Raw genomic sequence first — 7,413 nt, 5'->3', positions numbered from 1 at the left:
AGGTTTGCGTAATATGAGCAATCATACAGCAGACCAAGCAATTAATACTAAATCTGAATGCACCAAAACTGTACCTACATCAGTTTCCTTACCTGAAACTCCTAAAGTGACACTGTCACTAGGTAACAAAGGTGCTAATACTCAATGTAACAACAATCAGTCAAATACTGATTCATCAGTGAGGCCTAGGAGTCCCACAGGTGCTCCTAAGAGACCTAATAGTCCAAAGAGCACTGCTAATAACTCCACAGGTGCTCCTAAGAGACCTAATAGTCCAAAGAGCACTCCCAAGAGCCTGTTAATGGTTCCCCAGAGTACACCCAGTACTCACAAGAGAATAAATAACAAGCAAATGCAAGCAGCAAAACCATCACAACCTGCAAGTACTGTTTTACCTAAACCGGTAACCTCTAAACGATCTGTAGGATGGGGAATGTGCTTGTTTTGCAATCAAAAACATTCTCTGTACAAATGTACTAATTATCCTAATAGAGACACAAGAGTCAGACGACTCAAACAGTTACACAAATGTACTAGGTGTCTCAAACCACATAATGTTAACAGCTGTGACACCCCACTGAACACCTGCAATAGGTGTAGAAGGGGTAAGCATCATGCTGCACTGTGCAAATTAGTTAGGACTAATTATGTCAATCCTAGAATAGGACGTAGAGAATCTACACCAGTACAGTGCTGCAAGGTGCGAGATGTGTACAGCGTAACTTCACAAGCATCTCAAGTGGATGCTGCTTTGCCTACTGCCCAATTTCAAGTGAAGAACAGAGGAGCCAAGATCACCATACGTGGACTATTTGATCAAGGTTCCCAGAGAACTTTCATTACTCAAAGAGCAGCAGAGGCACTTAATTTACAACCAATAGGACAGGTAAAATTAAACTTGTCGGGGTCCATGATAAATCGAGGAACCCATGAATACTCAGTAGTTCAACCTCTTGTACGACTAGGTAGTCATGCCAAGGCTGTCCAAGCCATTGTTGTAGATCAAATACCTTTAGACTTAAATATTAAGGGTCTGGGGTACACAGCCCACTTCCTGCAGGAACGTGAAATTAATTTGGCTGACAACAAGTTAACGTCTGACCGCCTTAACAATGTAGATGTATTAGTAGGAGCCGACTACTATTACCAGTTCATAACTGGACATGTTAAACGATTGGGAATGAATATGCTCCAATCTGCAGGTGGCTACTTACTTACTGGTAAAGTTCTGAATGTGAACAAGCCTAAACCTGCCAATAATAATAAATTAGTCAGCAGTAAATCAATTCTCCAACAGCAAACTAAAAGGAGAAACACAGCTGAGTAATAAACTCAGATTGAATGTAGTGCAATTGATACTCGCCGAGATGTTTCATAGCTCTCAGTGAAAACCAATGGTCCGTACTCAAACAAGTACAAGTCACAACGACCAAACCATTGAATTCACTGCAGACCTAGAATTATTCTCGACAAGTAGTAATTGACCACACTCAGTCTTCCTAGGTAAATTGTAATGTTGGGCTAGAGAATCTAGTACTCCCTAGGTAATTAATAATGTTAGGCTAGAGAATCTAGCACTCAATGCCACTGGCATTTCCTGAATTTAGTGATTCTTTGAAGTCATCAAGCAACTTCAGTAATCACAAATTCACTAGGACCACTGGTCCACTATACTTGCGCTTAAAGGTTTGCCAAGAAAACCTTCTTGATACCATGTTTTCTGCACTAAGAGTTAGTGATAAATACTTGCATCAATTTGTTTGAGTTGTTTTCTTTCGTTTCTGCTTATTTAGTGTAGGAACGCAACACGAACAAACTTGCAAACTTACTAATATGTTAACGAATTTACAGAGAACTAATATGTTTAATGCATTATCGTTAAACATCAGCATTGTTAATTAACATGCTTTATGAGCTTAATATAGCTCACCTTAGAATTAACGTAATAATATGAGTGCTTGTTCCCCATGCGTATACGAGCTTAATATTGCTCGCCATGATAATCGAACGCTTTAATGTTCCCCATGCCACGAGCACTGCTCGTCATGATAATTGAATGATGCAAAACTCCACCTCGTTAATTCGAGTTCACTGAACTCACCCTGTTAACACTGTTAACGAGCTCACTGTAGCTCACCCTGTCAACACTGTTGACGAGTTCACTGTAACTCACCCTGTTAGCACTGCTAACGAGCTCACTGCAGCTCACCCTGTCAACACTGTTGACGAGTTCACTGTAACTCACCCTGTTAACACTGCTAACGAGCTCACTGTAGCTCACCCTGTCAACACTGTTGACGAGTTCACTGTAACTCACCCTGTTAGCACTGCTAACGAGCTCACTGTAGCTCACCATGTTCCCGAGTTCAATATAGCTCGACCTGTTAATGAGCTCAATACTGCTCACAATGTTAATTCGAGTACATTTTGCACACAATTAGCTTAGTCCCTTACTTAGGTAGGTTAGAAATTCAAACCATTTATTTAGGTAGGTTTAGGGACTTTAGTAGTGTCAACTGAGTACTAGCCTAATCTGTACTCACCATTAATTACAGTTGACTATACTTATAGAGACTGATTTAATAAACTCAATTTCATGTAAAGGTGATTTCGTACTAACCAGTTTACAGTGTCAAGCCTATGAGCTGCCATTTAATTAGCTCATAAGTCAGAATGACTAGGCTACTAATCTCACTGTCGACTCAGAATTTTCCTTGATTTTAATGAATAAACTTTTCAGTTCTCTACCTTTCTATTATTTTAGCTAGTTAGCAAATTAGTTGTACCATCAGTCAGAATGACTACTGCACGGCAGTGCACATTAAATTCAATTTCCTCATTTGAATTTGAGGTGATCATGATACTGCGTGAAGTTATTATCTAGTAACTCAATAGTTACAAGTCACAGTGACCCTAGACAGTTACCTTACTGTAGTGTCATAGTCTCCTTGATCTTAAATGACTAATAATATTTACTGTATAATCATACAATAGTGTTATCAGTTCTTAGGAACTTATTCTGAGTTTACCTACGATTCAGCAGCTACGTAATACACCATTACATGTCACTGCGACCCTAGTTGTTGAGTTTATTGTGAGCTTTAGAGGGTTCCTAATTACCGATAACTTAATCATTTAATGTTTCAATATTTAATACATGTTTCCACTAAAGGGAAACTACAAGCCTATTATAGTTCTCAACTAAGAACAATTCTATAAATATTGTGTAGGCTATAAGTAACATGTTTTATTTGACATGTAAATAACAAGACTCAAGTTCTTGTAAGTCCTTGATAAATCCGGGACGTTCGTTATGTGTGTACTAACATACTAACATATTAACCTACTAATGTACTAATCTTAATATCACTTCGGGATAGGTCAGTACTCCACAGTACACTACGACCCTAGAATCCTCCCCCTGGAGTTATGCTGGAAATTTCCAACACCGAATACAACACTGTTGTATTCTCATTACTTATTACTAACTCTACTAATTATTGTAGTAAGTAAAATTAACAACACGTAGAAGGTCAGATTTCATTACAATAAACACATTATATCCAATGTATCTGAGAATTAAATTCGATTCTCTATAACTAAGGCATTCTGTATGATAATTAATTACAGATGAATTGACCTCCAACTAAAAGCCGAATAGAGCGTTGGAGTCATAGCGATTATCTAGTAATAAAAGTTAACGTCAAGAGTGAATGCCATGGGGAGACATTAATTCCTCTCCCTTATATATTTACTATCTCTAAATTGGCAAACAATAATATTTCCCTCTTCTAAATAATAAACCCGTCCAGTCTTCAACGTTTCAAGCGTAAATGCGAGAAATATTAATGTTCGTGACAATAATTTGTTTAATGAACGCGGGACGCGGCGTGGGTTGAGGAAGTTTGCCAGTACACGTGTGGAGAAGCTCTGAGGCAGACCTGCTCGTACCGTACTCACGAGGAGACGCCATTGCCCAGCCATTAGGGTAGACGTTATCCATCCTCAGATGAAAGTCGCCACTGTGAGGCGTGATTAACCTTGCAGATAATATCTTCAACTAGTGCTGGTGTCATATAAGGAACCTTTTTAACCTGGTTCTTGACTACACGTGACCAGCCAGTGAAGCGCGCTCCACTATCCAGGATAGGCTAAGCCAGAGCCTGGGGACGCGAATTTCGGCAATCTTAAAACTTATACAGTGCCCTTTTTAGCTAAGTATATTCTCTTTATTTGATGCATCTGGTAAAGTGTTTTGTAGTAGCTGGGTGATTGACCGTTACGACGCATGATAACATCAAACAACAGGTTATTAATTTTATCACCTGTAATTCTTAAATATCTTGAATATAGAGATTCAGTAGTTTAATTAGTTGCTACTGTAATTATTTGTCTTGCAGCACGTGAGAAGAATTCTCCCTGCCGCCTTCTCCCATGTTAATCCATCCCATTCGTCAGCCGGCCGAGTCCAGGGAATTAGAGGAAGCGTCGTGGCTTACATAAAGGAATCGTCTTTAAGCTAAGATTCTTTGTATTCATTCATCAACTTCGTGCAATTACTTACATGCAGAAATTCTTAGGATTAACATGTGTTTATTGTGACTCTCATTACTATACTTATAATCTATGTTCCCATTCATGGTAATGACATTAGTTTCACTATAATTCATAGGATTAGATTATTATTATTTGGATTAGTGAACGAACCACACTAGTTCCTGGACGTACTTACCTCCAGTAATAACCCCCCAATGTAGGTGTTTGATTCATTTAATTATACAGCCCATTAATTATTTCTATGATCATATTTTCTAGTATTTTATCCATAGTTACTGGTTCATCTAGGAATTATCTAATGATCAGAAATTCTCAGTTTCCCTCTTTACTATAAAAGCGGGTGGTCCTTCGTAATTTAATTTACTACATTAATATTTAAATAATCAGATTCAAGTCCCAAATATCCCACAATAACATCGTTACTTGGTTAATATCTCCAGCGTATACATAACCACCTCGTTCCCTGACAAGCCAATTATACAAAATATAAGACCGTTTGGTTGCAAGACCAGAAGCGTCTCATGACCAAGTGGCTGTCAGGTCAGCTCTACAGTTTACATGACCAAGTGGCTGTCAGGTCAGCTCTACAGTATACATGACCACGTGGCTATCAAGTCAGCTCAACACAATATATGACTACGTGGTAGGCGAGCTACAAAGTATACATGATCACGTGATATCTACAGTGCAACCGTTGATTAATGCCAACATAAGTAAACACACTGGTGACCTCTGATGACCCAGAGGTCATAACAGTCTTGACACGAGTCAATGTTTTCATTATTAAAATAACAGGAGTCTTGTATTAAGACTTTTCTCATAAGTACTTGAGGGCAGTTTTCACTCCTTAATGGTTATCACTTCTTTCAGATAAAGGTTCTTAGTGTCACTTAGTGTTGAGGTGAAGATCATGGATCGTTTGAGGGAGTTATTCCGGTGGTTAGAAGAAGCTAATCTGACAGTTAATCTAGCCAAAAGCGAGTTCGGGAAGGCTAGACTAGAATATTTAGGTTTTGTCGTGGGCCAAGGAGAAGTGACTTCAGTGGAACACAAAGTGATAGCTATCGAAGAATATCCAATTCCCAGGACAAGGAAGAAGTTGTTACGATATCTGGGAATGGTTGGATATTATAGAGGATTTTGCAAGAACTTCTCGACAGTGGCGCACCCTCTGACGAACTTGCTGTCTAAGAACGTTAGATGGAAGTGGGGTGAAGCCTGTCAGGAAGCCTTCGAGAAGACAAAGAAGTTGTTAACCGAAGCACCGGTGCTGATTTCACCTGACTTCGAGTCCGACTTTATCCTGTACGTCGACGCGAGCGATGTAGGGATTGGAGCCATGTTATCTCAAGAGAAGGACAAAGTTCGCCGTCTGGTAGCATTCTACTCGAAGAAATTCGAAAAGTATCAGAGGGCTTATAGTACAGTGGAGAAGGAAGCCTTAGCCCTGATCCTGGCACTGAAGCACTTTGACGTTTATGTGGGTGGAGGTACTAGACCGGTGCGAGTGTTTACTGATCCTAACCCCTTGACGTTCGTGCACAGGATGAAGAACTCGAATCAAAGGCTGACAAGATGGGCCCTACTGTTACAGGAGTACTTGTTGGAAATCCGACACGTCAAAGGAAGGGAGAATGTTGTAGCGGATGCCCTCTCCCGGATTTACTAACCGATATGACTCTTATGTTAAGATGGGGGATTATGTGACGGTGCCCTCTCCAGTTTCTCCCATATGCCAGCTGTAAGAGTTATATCAGCTTACCTGCAGGTTCTCTGAGGTGCAGGGAAATCTTTTGAGGTATGAGGCTTCCAGAATGGTTTCTTATTTGGGGAGGAATTTGCATTTGTAAAGTTGCAGGGAACTGGAAAAGTCGCGCCCTGGGTACAACAAAATGGCGCCCTCTGGCCTGCAAATCCACCATTTTGTGTACGGCGCCCCGCCGGTCGGTGATTGGCTGGCTGTGGTCACATGAATTCGTTGACCAATCAGAGCCCGCCCCTGGGTTTGTGACGTCATCGAGAGACCTGGCCCGCCGCCTGGCGCTCAGAGATACTTGGCGCTTCGTTGAGAGCGGACATGCGCCGATTGAGCTCTCAGAGTTCCAAGGTCTCTGAGGTGCAGGGAAATCTTTTGAGGTATGAGGCTTCCAGAATGGTTTCTTATTTGGGGAGGAATTTGCATTTGTAAAGTTGCAGAGAACTGGAAAAGTCGCGCCCTGGGTACAACAAAATGGCGCCCTCTGACCTGCAAATCCACCATTTTGTGTACGGCGCCCCGCCGGTCGGTGATTGGCTGGCTGAGGTCACATGACTTCGTTGACCAATCAGAGCCCGCCTCTCGGTCTGTGACGTCATCGAGAGACCTGGCCCGCCGCCTGGCACTCTAGGCGCTCAGAGATACTTGGCGCTTCGTTGAGAGCGGACGTGCGCCGATTGAGCTCTCAGAGTTCCGAGGTCTAAGAGCCTCCTTAAGTGGATTTACACAGCCTGACGAATGCATAGTGACTAACAAGGACTGCAGTACTTCACGGAAGTGCGAGGAAGCCTAATCCAGCGGTGTATGGGCACCGAGGACCATGTGCAAATAGTCTTGGAGAAGTCGAGAGAGAGTGACGATGGCTGGAGGAGTGAGTGACTCGCCGTCAATGTGCTCCAAAGCATTCAGAGCTGTGGTGATTGGATCACACCCACTAGGAACTCAGAAGAGAGAAGGTGCATCCTTATCCTTCAGTGTGGTCTCGGTGAAGGAGTGCCTGAGGGGACGACGTGTTCAGTGACGACTGGATGAGCCAACGCCCAGGAACTTCACCCAGGGAATGAGCACGGAGATGACGAGGATCTTCACGACGCCTATGA

This window comes from Procambarus clarkii, chromosome 54 (assembly GCF_040958095.1).
Source record: "Procambarus clarkii isolate CNS0578487 chromosome 54, FALCON_Pclarkii_2.0, whole genome shotgun sequence".
Lineage (NCBI taxonomy): Eukaryota > Metazoa > Arthropoda > Malacostraca > Decapoda > Cambaridae > Procambarus > Procambarus clarkii.
Note: the sequence above shows the minus strand (reverse complement) of the source record.